Here is a 13,796-nt window from a genome sequence, read left to right on the forward strand (position 1 = left end):
GGTTTGTAATCCAGAGGAGGTCAGGGATAGAGTATATAGAGTGGTGTGTAATAGAGGGGAGGTCAGAGATAGAGTACACAGAGTGGTGTGTAATAGAGAGGGTAGGTCAGGGATAGAGTGTAGTGAGCGGTGTGTAATAGAGAGGGCAGGTCAGCGATAGAGTGCACAGAGCGGTGTGTAATAGAGGGGTGGTCAGGGATAGAGTACACAGAGCGGTGTGTAATAGAGAGGGGAGGTCAGGGACAGAGTACACAGAGCAGTGTGTAATAGAGTGGAGGTCAGGGATAGAGTACACAGAGCGGTGTGTAATAGAGAGGAGGTCAGGGATAGAGTACACAGATTGGTGTGTAATAGAGAGGGGAGGTCAGGGATAGAGTGCACAGAGCAGTGTGTAATAGAGAGGGTAGGTCAGGGATAGAGTGCAGTGAGCGGTGTTTAATAGTGGGGAGGTCAGGGATAGACTACACAGAGCGGTGTGTAATAGAGGGGAGGGCAGGGATAGAGTACAGAGAGCGGTGTGTAATAGAGAGGGGAGGTCAGGGATAGAGTACACAGAGCGGTGCGTAATAGAGAGGGGAGGTCAGTGATAGCGTACACAGAGCGGTGTGTAATAGTGGGGAGGTCAGGGATAGAGTACACAGAGCGGTTTGTAATAGAGAGGAGGTCAGGGATAGAGTATATAGAGTGGTGTGTAATAGAGGGGAGGTCAGAGATAGAGTACACAGAGTGGTGTGTAATAGAGAGGGTAGGTCAGGGATAGAGTGTCGTGAGCGGTGTGTAATACAGAGGGGAGGTCAGCGATAGAGTGCACAGAGTGGTGTGTAATAGAGGGGTGGTCAGGGATAGAGTACACAGAGCGGTGTGTAATAGAGAGGGGTGGTCAGGGATAGAGTACACAGAGCGGTGTGTAATAGAGAGGGGAGGTCAGGGACAGAGTACACAGAGCAGTGTGTAATAAAGGGGAGGTCAGCGATAAAGTACACAGAACGGTGTGTAATAGAGGGGAGGTCAGGGATAGAGTACACAGAGCGGTTTGTATTAGAGAGGAGGTCAGGGATAGAGTATATAGAGTGGTGTGTAATAGAGGGGAGGTCAGAGATAGAGTACACAGAGTGGTGTGTAATAGAGAGGGTAGGTCAGGGATAGAGTGTAGTGAGCGGTGTGTAATACAGAGGGGAGGTCAGTGATAGAGTGCACAGAGCGGTGTGTAATAGAGGGATGGTCAGGGATAGAGTACACAGAGCGGTGTGTAATAGAGAGGGGAGGTCAGGGATAGAGTACACAGAGCGGTGTGTAATAGAGAGGGGAGGTCAGGGATAGCGTACACAGAGCACTGTGTAATAGTGGTGAGGTCAGGGACAGAGTACACAGAGCCGTGTGTAATAGAGGGGAGGTCAGCGATAGAGTACACAGAGCGGTGTGTAATAGAGGGGAGGTCAGGGATAGAGTACACAGAGCGGTTTGTATTAGAGAGGAGGTCAGGGATAGAGTATATAGAGTGGTGTGTAATAGAGGGGAGGTCAGAGATAGAGTACACAGAGTGGTGTGTAATAGAGAGGGGAGGTCAGCGATAGAGTGCACAGAGCGGTGTGTAATAGAGGGGTGGTCAGGGATAGAGTACACAGAGCGGTGTGTAATAGAGAGGGGAGGTCAGGGATAGAGTACACAGAGCGGTGTGTAATAGAGAAGGGAGGTCAGGGACAGAGTACACAGAGCAGTGTGTAATAGAGTGGAGGTCAGGGTTAGAGTACAGGGAGCGGTTTGTAATAGACAGGAGGTCAGGGATAGAGTACACAGATTGGTGTGTTATAGAGAGGGGAGGTCAGGGATAGAGTACACAGAGTGGTGTGTAATAGAAGGGAGGTCAGGTATAGAGTACACCGAGTGGTGTGTAATAGAGGGGAGGTCAGGGATATACACAGAGCGGTGTGTAATAGAGAGGAGGTCAGGGATATACACAGAGCGGTGTGTAATAGAGTGGAGGTCAGGGATATACACAGAGCTGTGTGTAATAGAGGGGAGGTCAGCGATAGAGTACACAGAGCGGTGTGTAATAGAGGGGAGGTCAGGGATAGAGTACACAGAGCGGTTTGTAATAGAGAGGAGGTCAGGGATAGAGTATATAGAGTGGTGTGTAATAGAGGGGAGGTCAGAGATAGAGTACACAGAGCGGTGTGTAATAGAGTGGGGAGGTCAGGGATAGCGTACACAGAGCGGTGTGTAATAGTGGGGAGGTCAGGGACAGAGTGCACAGAGCGGTGTGTAATAGAGGGATGGTCAGGGATAGAGTACACAGAGCGGTGTGTAATAGTGGGGAGGTCAGGGACAGAGTGCACAGAGCAGTGTGTAATAGAGGGGAGGTCAGCGATAGAGTACACAGAGCGGTGTGTAATAGAGAGGGGAGGTCAGGGACAGAGTACACAGAGCAGTGTGTAATAGAGTGGAGGTCAGGGATAGAGTACACAGAGCGGTGTGTAATAGAGAGGAGGTCAGGGATAGAGTACACAGATTGGTGTGTAATAGAGAGTGGAGGTCAGGGATAGAGTACACAGAGCGGTGTGTAATAGAGAGGGGAGGTCAGGGATAGCGTACACAGAGCGGTGTGTAATAGTGGGGAGGTCAGGGACAGAGTGCACAGAGCAGTGTGTAATAGAGGGGAGGTCAGCGATAGAGTACACAGAGCGGTGTGTAATAGAGAGGGGAGGTCAGGGATAGCGTACACAGAGCGGTGTGTAATAGTGGGGAGGTCAGGGACAGAGTGCACAGAGCAGTGTGTAATAGAGGGGAGGTCAGCGATAGAGTACACAGAGCGGTGTGTAATAGAGGGGAGGTCAGGGATAGAGTACACAGAGCGGTTTGTAATCCAGAGGAGGTCAGGGATAGAGTATATAGAGTGGTGTGTAATAGAGGGGAGGTCAGAGATAGAGTACACAGAGTGGTGTGTAATAGAGAGGGTAGGTCAGGGATAGAGTGTAGTGAGCGGTGTGTAATAGAGAGGGCAGGTCAGCGATAGAGTGCACAGAGCGGTGTGTAATAGAGGGGTGGTCAGGGATAGAGTACACAGAGCGGTGTGTAATAGAGAGGGGAGGTCAGGGACAGAGTACACAGAGCAGTGTGTAATAGAGTGGAGGTCAGGGATAGAGTACACAGAGCGGTGTGTAATAGAGAGGAGGTCAGGGATAGAGTACACAGATTGGTGTGTAATAGAGAGGGGAGGTCAGGGATAGAGTGCACAGAGCAGTGTGTAATAGAGAGGGTAGGTCAGGGATAGAGTGCAGTGAGCGGTGTTTAATAGTGGGGAGGTCAGGGATAGACTACACAGAGCGGTGTGTAATAGAGGGGAGGGCAGGGATAGAGTACAGAGAGCGGTGTGTAATAGAGAGGGGAGGTCAGGGATAGAGTACACAGAGCGGTGCGTAATAGAGAGGGGAGGTCAGTGATAGCGTACACAGAGCGGTGTGTAATAGTGGGGAGGTCAGGGATAGAGTACACAGAGCGGTTTGTAATAGAGAGGAGGTCAGGGATAGAGTATATAGAGTGGTGTGTAATAGAGGGGAGGTCAGAGATAGAGTACACAGAGTGGTGTGTAATAGAGAGGGTAGGTCAGGGATAGAGTGTCGTGAGCGGTGTGTAATACAGAGGGGAGGTCAGCGATAGGGTGCACAGAGCGGTGTGTAATAGAGGGATGGTCAGGGATAGAGTACACAGATTGGTGTGTAATAGAGAGGGGAGGTCAGGGATAGAGTACACAGAGCGGTGTGTAATAGAGAGGGGAGGTCAGGGATAGAGTACACGGAGCGGTGTGTAATAGAGAGGGGAGATCAGGGATAGAATACACAGAGCGGTGTGTAATACAGGGGAGTTCAGGGATAGAATACACAGAACGGTGTGTAATAGAGGGGAGGTCAGGGATCGAGTACACAGAGTCGTTTGTAATAGATCGGAGGTCAGGGATAGAGTACACAGAGTGGTGTGTAATAGAGAGGGGAGGTCAGGGATAGAGTGCACAGAGCGGTGTGTAATAGTGGGGAGGTCAGGGATAGAGTTCACAGAGCTGTGTGTAATAGAGGGGAGGTCAGCGATAGAGTACACAGAGCGGTGTGTAATAGAGGGGAGGTCAGGGATAGAGTACACAGAGCGTTTTGTAATAGAGGGGAGGTCAGAGATAGAGTACACAGAGTGGTGTGTAATAGAGAGGGTAGGTCAGGGATAGAGTGTAGTCAGCGGTGTGTAATAGAGAGGGGAGGTCAGCGATAGAGTGCACAGAGCAGTGTTTAATAGAGGGGTGGTCAGGGATAGAGTAGACAGAGCGGTGTGTAATAGAGAGGGGAGGTCAGGGATAGAGTACACAGAGCGGTGTGTAATAGAGAGGGGAGGTCAGGGACAGAGTACACAGAGCAGTGTGTAATAGAGTGGAGGTCAGGGATAGATTACACGGAGCGGTGTGTAATAGAGAGGAGGTCAGGGATAGAGTACACAGATTGGTGTGTTATAGTGAGGGGAGGTCAGGGATAGAGTACACAGAGTGGTGTGTAATAGAAGGGAGGTCAGGTATAGAGTACACCGAGTGGTGTGTAATAGAGGGGAGGTCAGGGATATACACAGAGCGGTGTGTAATAGAGGGGAGGTCAGGGATATACACAGAGCGGTGTGTAATAGAGGGGAGGTCAGAGATATACACAGAGCGGTGTGCAATAGTGGGGAGGTCAGGGACAGAGTACACAGAGCTGTGTGTAATAGAGGGGAGGTCAGCGATAGAGTACACAGAGCGGTGTGTAATAGAGGGGAGGTCAGGGATAGAGTACACAGAGCGGTTTGTAATAGAGAGGAGGTCAGGGATAGAGTATATAGAGTGGTGTGTAATAGAGGGGAGGTCAGAGATAGAGTACACAGAGTGGTGTGTAATAGAGAGGGTAGGTCAGGGATAGAGTGTAGTGAGCGGTGTGTAATACAGAGGGGAGGACAGCGATAGAGTGCACAGAGCGGTGTGTAATAGAGGGATGGTCAGGGATAGAGTACACAGAGCGGTGTGTAATAGAGAGGGGAGGTCAGGTATAGAGTACACAGAGCGGTGTGTAATAGAGAGGGGAGGTCAGGGACAGAGTACACAGAGCAGTGTGTAATTGAGTGGAGGTCAGGGACAGAGTACACAGAGCGGTGTGTAATAGAGAGGAGGTCAGGGATAGAGTACACAGATTGGTGTGTAATAGAGAGGGGAGGTCAGGGATAGAGTACACAGAGCGGTGTGTAATAGAGAGGGGAGCTCAGGGATAGCGTACACAGAGCGGTGTGTAATAGTGGGGAGGTCATGGACAGAGTGCACAGAGCAGTGTGTAATAGAGGGGAGGTCAGCGATAGAGTACACAGAGCGGTGTGTAATAGAGGGGAGGTCAGGGATAGAGTACACAGAGCGGTTTGTAATAGAGAGGAGGTCAGGGATAGAGTATATAGAGTGGTGTGTAATAGAGGGGAGGTCAGAGATAGAGTACACAGAGTGGTGTGTAATAGAGAGGGTAGGTCAGGGATAGAGTGTAGTGAGCGGTGTGTAATAGAGAGGGCAGGTCAGCGATAGAGTGCACAGAGCGGTGTGTAATAGAGGGGTGGTCAGGGATAGAGTACACAGAGCGGTGTGTAATAGAGAGGGGTGGTCAGGGATAGAGTACACAGAGCGGTGTGTAATAGAGAGGGGAGGTCAGGGACAGAGTACACAGAGCAGTGTGCAATAGAGTGGAGCTCAGGGATAGAGTACACAGAGCGGTGTGTAATAGAGATGAGGTCAGGGATAGAGTACACAGATTGGTGTGTAATAGAGAGGGGAGGTCAGGTATAGAGTGCACAGAGCAGTGTGTAATAGAGAGGGTAGGTCAGGGATAGAGTGTAGTGAGCGGTGTGTAATAGAGAGAGGAGGTCAGCGATAGAGTACACAGAGTCTTGTGTAATAGAGCGGATGTCAGGGATAGAGTACACAGAGTGGTGTGTAATAGAGAGGGGAGGTCAGGGATAGTGTACACAGAGCAGTGTGTAATAGTGGGGAGGTCAGGGATAGACTACACAGAGCGGTGTGTAATAGAGGGGAGGGCAGGGTTAGAGTACAAAGAGCGGTGTGTAATAGAGAGGGGAGGTCAGGGATAGAGTACACAGAGCGGTGCGTAATAGAGAGGGGAGGTCAGGGATAGCGTACACAGAGCGGTGTGTAATAGTGGGGAGGTCAGGGATAGAGTACACAGAGCGGTATGTAATAGAGAGGAGGTCAGGGATAGAGTATATAGAGTGGTGTGTAATAGAGGGGAGGTCAGAGATAGAGTACACAGAGTGGTGTGTAATAGAGAGGGTAGGTCAGGGATAGAGTGTAGTGAGCGGTGTGTAATACAGAGGGGAGGTCAGCGATAGGGTGCACAGAGCGGTGTGTAATAGAGGGATGGTCAGGGATAGAGTACACAGAGGGGTGTGTAATAGAGAGGGGAGGTCAGGGATAGAGTACACAGAGCGGTGTGTAATAGAGAGGGGAGGTCAGGGACAGAGTACACAGAGCAGTGTGTAATAGAGTGGAGGTCAGGGATAGAGTACACAGAGTGGTGTGTAATAGAAGGGAGGTCAGGTATAGAGTACACAGAGTGGTGTGTAATAGTGGGGAGGTCAGGGATAGAGTACACAGAGCGGTGTGTAATAGAGGGGAGGTTAGGGATATACACAGAGCGGTGTGTAATTGAGGGGAGGTCAGAGATAGAGTACGCAGTACGGTGTGTAATAGAGCGGAGGTCAGGGATATAAACAGAGCGGTGTGTAATAGACGGGATGTCAGGGATATACACAGAGCGGTGTGTAATAGAGAGGAGGTCAGAGATAGAGTACACAGAGCGGTGTGTAATACAGGGGAGGTCAGGGATATGCACAGAGCGGTGTGTAATAGACGGGAGGTCAGGGATGAAGTACACAGAGTGGTGTGTAATAGAGGGGAGCTCAGGGATAGAGTACACAGAGCGGTGTGTAAAAGAGAGGAGGGCTGGGATAGAGTACACAGAGCGGTGTGTAATAGAGAGGGGAGGTCAGGGATAGAGTACACGGAGCGGTGTGTAATAGAGAGGGGAGATCAGGGATAGAATACACAGAGCGGTGTGTAATACAGGGGAGTTCAGGGATAGAATACACAGAACGGTGTGTAATAGAGGGGAGGTCAGGGATAGAGTACACAGAGTCTTTTGTAATAGATCGGAGGTCAGGGATAGAGTACACAGAGTGGTGTGTAATAGAGAGGGGAGGTCAGGGATAGAGTGCACAGAGCGGTGTGTAATAGAGAGAGGAGGTCAGGGATAGCGTACACAGAGCGGTGTGTAATAGTGGGGAGGTCAGGGATAGAGTTCACAGAGCTGTGTGTAATAGAGGGGAGGTCAGCGATAGAGTACACAGAGCGGTGTGTAATAGAGGGGAGGTCAGGGATAGAGTACACAGAGCGTTTTGTAATAGAGGGGAGGTCAGAGATAGAGTACACAGAGTGGTGTGTAATAGAGAGGGGAGGTCAGGGATAGAGTGTAGTGAGCAGTGTGTAATAGAGAGGGGAGGTCAGTGATAGAGTGCACAGAGCGGTGTATAATAGAGGGGTGGTCAGGGATAGAGTACACAGAGCGGTGTGTAATAGTGAGGAGGTCAGGGATAGAGTACATAGAGTGGTGTGTAATAGAGGGGAGGTCAGAGATAGAGTACACAGAGTGGTGTGTAATAGAGAGGGGAGGTCAGGGATAGAGTGCATAGAGCAGTGTGTAACAGAGAGGGGAGGTCAGGGATAGAGTGTAGTGAGCGGTGTGTAATAGAGAGGGGAGGTCAGCGATAGAGTGCACAGAGCGGTGTGTAATAGAGGCGTGGTCAGGGATAGAGTACACAGAGCGGTGTGTAATAGAGAGGGGAGGTCAGGGACAGAGTACACAGAGCAGTGTGTAATAGAGTGGAGGTCAGGGATAGAGTTCACAGAGCGGTGTGTAATAGAGGGGAGGTCAGGGATAGAGTACACAGATTGGTGTGTAATTGAGAGGGGAGGTCAGGGATAGAGTACACAGAGTGGTTTGTAATAGAGGGGAGCTCAGGGATAGAGTACACAGAGCGGTGTGTAATACAGGGGAGTTCAGGGATAGAATACACAGAACGGTGTGTAATAGAGGGGAGGTCAGGGATGGGGTACACAGAGTCTTTTGTAATAGAGCGGAGGTCAGGGATAGAGTAAGAGTGGTGTGTAATAGAGAGGGGTGGTCAGGGATAGAGTAGACAGTGGTGTGTAATAGAGGGGAGGTCAGGTATAGAGAACACAGAGCGGTGTGTAATAGAGAGGGGAGGTCAGGGATAGAGTACACAGAGTGGTGTGTAATAGAGGGGAGGTCAGGGATAGAGTACACAGAGCGGTGTGTAATAGAGGGGAGGTCAGGGATAGCATGCACAGAGCGGTGTGTAATAGAGGGGACATCAGGGATAGAGTACACAGAACAGTGTGTAATAGAGAGGGGAGGTCAGGAATAGAGTACACAGAGCGGTGTGTAATAGAGAGGGGAGGTCATGGATAGAGTGCACAGAGCTGTGTGTAATAGAGAGGGGAGGTCAGGGATAGAGTGTACTGAGCGATGTGTAATAGAGAGGGGAGGTGAGCGATAGAGTGCACAGAGCAGTTTGTAATAGAGGTGTGGTCAGGGATAGAGTACACAGAGCGGTGTGTAATAGAGAGTGGAGGTCAGGGATAGAGTACACATAGCAGTGTGTAATAGAGTGGAGGTCAGTGATTGTGTAGACAGAGCGGTGTGTAACAGAGGGGAGGTCAGGGATAGAGTACACAGAGTGGTGTGTAATAGTGGGGAGGTCAGAGATAGTGTACACAGAGCGGTGTGTAATAGAGTACACAGAGCGGTCTGTAATAGAGGGGAGGTCAGGGGTAGAGTACACAGAGTGGTGTGTAATAGAGAGGGGACATCAGGGATAGAGTGCACAGAGCGGTGTGTAATAGAGAGGGGAGGTCAGGGATAGAGTACACAGAACGGTGTGTAATAGAGTGGAGGTCAGGGATAGAGTGCACAGAGCGGTGTGTAGTAGAGGTGAGGTCAGGGATAGAGTACACAGATTGGTGTGTAATAGAGGGGAGGTCAGGGATAGAGTACACAGAGTGGTGTGTAATAGAGAGAGGAGTTCAGGGATAGAGTACACAGAGTGGTGTGTAATAGAGGGGAGGTCAGGGATAGAGTACACAGAGCGGTGTGTAATAGGGGGAGGTCAGGGATAGAGTACACAGAGCAGTGTGTAATAGAGGGGAGGTTAGGGATAGAGTACACAGAGCGGTGTGTAATAGAGGGGAGGTCAGGGATAGAGTACACAGAGTGGTGTGTCATAGAGGGGAGGTCAGGGATAGAGTACATAGAGCGGTGTGTAATAAAGGGGAGGTCAGGGATAGAGTACACAGAGCAGTGTGGAATAGAGGGGAGGTCAGGGATAGAGTACACAGAGTGGTGTGTAATAGAGGGGAGGTCAGGTATAGAGTACACAGAGCAGTGTGTAATAGAGAGGGGAGGTCAGGGATTGAGTATGCAGAGCGGTGTGTAATAGGGAGGGGGCAGGCAGAGATAATGTGTACACAGCGATGTGTAATGGAGAGGGGGCGGGCTGAGATAATGTAATATACACAGAGTGGTGTGTAATAGAGAGGGCGTAAGGGAGCATTGAGGGATCGAGCTGTAGGGCGGTTAAAAATTTTTGTTCGGTTGCTTACTGAGAGCGAGAAGGGGAATGTGTTTTGCAGAGAGGTAAGTAAGTATGTGTGTGACTTTGCCACATTGAAAGTACAAAGAGACAGCAGCTCAAGGTCCAATGTATATGGGTGTTACAGCCTGCCCACGTCCTGTCACTGGTCTGCTCTGAACCCTCCGCAGAGAAACGCTCCATCGTTTCTCTGCAGATACAGTATCCAGTCGCTCTCTGCCCCGTTAATTCCATCAGCACCAGCTCCACCTGCTGCTCCAGCCATGCCGCACAGCTGTAACTGTAGTGTTTCATTCAGTACTTAAATCTTTACATCAAATTGAGATTATCCGTGGATTCATTCTGCACCAGATTTAATCCTTTCAATCAACAATGTTGTCATTGGAAGGTATTGTATGAATCTCAGTGCTGCTTTACTTGATTTTTTCGAGTATTAGAGCACGGAAATGATTAATCAGAATTACATAAAGCCCGTGGAAGATCAGCCTGCTTAATGGGATGCAGGCTGAAGACTGCAGGAAAGTTTGTATTTCTAACCACAGAGTAAACTTCCTAGACTGCACAGAGATGATGGGTTTGTATCCTCAAAGCACAGTGCCTGTCTGATACCACCAGTCCTTTACCTTCCGGTGGACTGCGAGTGCCAAGCATCAGGATCTCGGGAAGTTCTTCGAACATAACCCTTCGTGCCAGAAAACTTGTAACCAGCAGTCCGCTGTTGTGCCAGAGTGGGGAATAGGTATCATCACAGAAAGGGCCTCAACATCAACTTGCCCTCTGTCCCCTTATTGGTCTGATTTGATGCTAAGCCACACCAGGAGTTGGGACACGAGTCTGGAAATTGGACAATGTTTACTTTTTCATTCTGATTTAGGAGGAATCCAGAAGAAATAAAAAGTCTGTGACTTGTAACGTTAACACCTCTCAAACAGAGAATGCAGGTCAGGCGGCATCCCTGGGAGGGCAAGCAGTTAACATTCAGGTTAAAGATCTTTCATCAGAAAGTTGGCCTTGATTTCTGTTCCTCCAGAGCATGGTCAGTATTTTCTGTTTTTATTTCACATTTTTGACATCTTCACTTTAGTCTTACTGTTCTAGTGGAGGGTCCCTTACTGCTCCTAAACTCTCTGTATCAGTGTTCACCTAGTATCTTGTCGTATCTCCTCTATTTTACCAGTACGGAGGGAACGCTACTCTCTAACCCCCTCTGGTGTACAAGTCTTGGAGAAGCTTTATTCTGCTGCAAATAGTTCGGAAGATGTGCAGCTCAGGTGGTTGATGGTTGTGTTGACTTGCTCTCTGATTTTGGCAATTTACTTGCAAACATTTCGTCACCATACAAGGAGACATCATCAGTGTGCTGTTAATTGTGGTGTGTCCTCCGAATGCTTGGCCTTAAGATACTTATCAATCAGCTGATTGGTTGTGATTTCAGAAACTCAGTTGTGATGTGGGGAGGAAATCTCATCACTGATTGGTTGTCATTTCAAAAACTCGGTTGTGATGTGGGGAGGAAATCTCATCACTGATTGGTTGTCATTTCAGAAACTCAGTTGTGATGTGGGGAGGAAATCTCATCACTGATTGGCTGTCATTTTAGAAACTCAGTTGTGATGTGGGGAGGAAATCTCATCACTGATTGGTTGTCATTTTAGAAACTTGGTTGTGATATGGGGCGGAAATCTCATCACTGATTGGTTGTGTGCTGAACTTTATGCATTATGGTCTGGGATTTTGCCCATATTGGCTCGTAGATAGGGTTGTGTTTAAATGCCTGCCATGCTGGTCTATATTCCGCCCCACTCTCCAGTGCTGAAGTAGCTTTACTCCTCTGTATCTACACCTCTGACACCACTTTTGAGGAAGATTTATTTGGTGTTTAACCCCATTCTACCAATGACAAGGCTATTGGATGGTTCCTGGGACTTTTGAGTCCAGAAGAATGGTCTAGAGCTGAAACGTCGACCGTGTATTCATTTCCACAGATGCTGCCTGACCTGCTGAGTTCCTCCAGCATTTTGTGTGTTGCTTCGGATTTCTGGTATCTGTAGAGTCTCTCATTTGTCACTAGAATCTGACTTTCTCTGTAGATGGTATATTTTATTAGTATTGTGTTAACGTGTCCCTTGCACTGCCTGATGTGAATGAACAGTTTACAGGACAAGTTTTTTACTTCCCCTCAGTACTGAGATTGCCTTGGGACTGTGGGATCACACACGATATTTACCCAGCTCATACACATTTATAGCCATAGAGACATTTAGCACAGAGAAAAGGCCAGCACCAACCACCCATTATATTCTCCCCACATTCTCAACAACTTTCCCTGGGATTCTACCCCTTGCCCGCACACAATCTACAGCAATCACCAGTGTACCAGAAGCTCAAACGAGTCGGGGGGCAGAACTCAGTATAGTTTTGTTTGACACTCTGAAAGATCTAAAGTCACTTGACTACACCCCAAGGTTCTAAAAGGGGTGGTTGAAGACATTGTAGATACATTTGTAGTGATAATTCAAGATTCTGGAATGATTCCAGAGGACTAGAAAATTGCAAATTTCACTCCACTTGTTGCAAAGGAAGAGAAGCAAAAGACAGGAATTCATAGGCCAGTTGGCCTAACTTAACTTTGCCATGGACGGTGCCAGTCCCAGCTGTGTTAGGAGGGGGGTTGGACCTGGGGCTAGCAACACCATCTCACAAAAGCCCAGGGCTACAGAAACACCAACAGAAGCTCCAAAGACCTTGTCCTTAGGAGAGGGAAATGGGCTACTCCTGGGGACAGTGAAAGACTGGCTCAGGACAGAGGACGCTGACCAGCTACTGTCGGTGGCCAATACACCAGTAAGGGTAAAGGGCTGGAGTAAGTAACCTGACTGGGAAGATGCTGAAGTCCATTATTCAGGAAGTGGCCTCAGGGTACTTGGAGGCACGTGATAAAATAGGCTGAAGTTGGCATAATTTCCTTAAGGGGAAATCCTGCCAGGCAGACGTGTTGGAACTCTTTGAGAAAATAACAGGCAGGATAGACAAAGTGGATGTTGTTTACCTGGATTTTCAGAAGGCCGATGACAAAGCACCACAAATGGGGCTGCTGAACAAGCTAAGGGTCCATGGTATTACAGGAAAGATATTAGCTGATCGGGAGGATGGAAAGAGTGGAAATAAAGGGGGCCGTTTCTGTTTGGGTTCTCTACTTCTCACGTTATACGTTAATAATCTGGAAGATGGAATTGGTGACTTTGTGGCCGAGTTTGCAGACGATATAGAGGGGAAGGTAGTGTTAATGAGCTGGGAATATGCAGAAGGACTTGGAGAAGTGGCAATTGGAATACAGTACAGGAAAATGTATGGTCATGCACTTTGATATGAGGAATAAAAGCACAGACTATTTTCTAAATGGGGAGCAAATTCAGAATTGGAAGTGCAAACAAACTTGGGAACGATACAGCAGGATTCCCTAAAGGTTAACTTGCAGATAGATTTGATCGGAAGGAAAACACATGAAGTGATAGCATACATTCAAGAGGACCTCCTCTGGACCCTCTGCAATGCCAGCACATCCTTTCTCAGATGAGGAGCCCAAACCTGTTCACAATACTCAAGGTGAGGCTTCACCAGTGCTTTATAAAGCCTCAGCCAACATCTCATCTCTGCTCTTGTATTCTCTAGACCTCTTGAAATGAATGCTAACATTGCATTTGCCTTCCTCACCACCAACCCAACCTGCAAGTTAACCTTTAGTGTGTTCTGCACAAGGACTCCCAAGTCACTTTGCATCTCAGATCTTTGGATTTTCTCCCTATTCAGAAAATAGTCTGCATGTCTATTTCTTCTACCAAAGTGTGTGACCATGCGTTTTCCGACATTGCATTTCATTTGCCTCTTTCCTGCCCATTCCCCTAATCTGACTCAGTCCTTCTGCATCCTACCTATTTCCTCTTCCTGCCCCTCCATCAATCTTCATATCATCTGCAAACTTGACAACAAAACCATCTATTCTATCATCTAAATCATTGATACAAAGCATAAAAAGCGGTCCCAACACCAATCCCTGAGGAACACCA

This window comes from Hypanus sabinus, chromosome 7, assembly GCF_030144855.1.
Source record: "Hypanus sabinus isolate sHypSab1 chromosome 7, sHypSab1.hap1, whole genome shotgun sequence".
NCBI classification, from domain to species: Eukaryota; Metazoa; Chordata; class Chondrichthyes; order Myliobatiformes; family Dasyatidae; genus Hypanus; species Hypanus sabinus.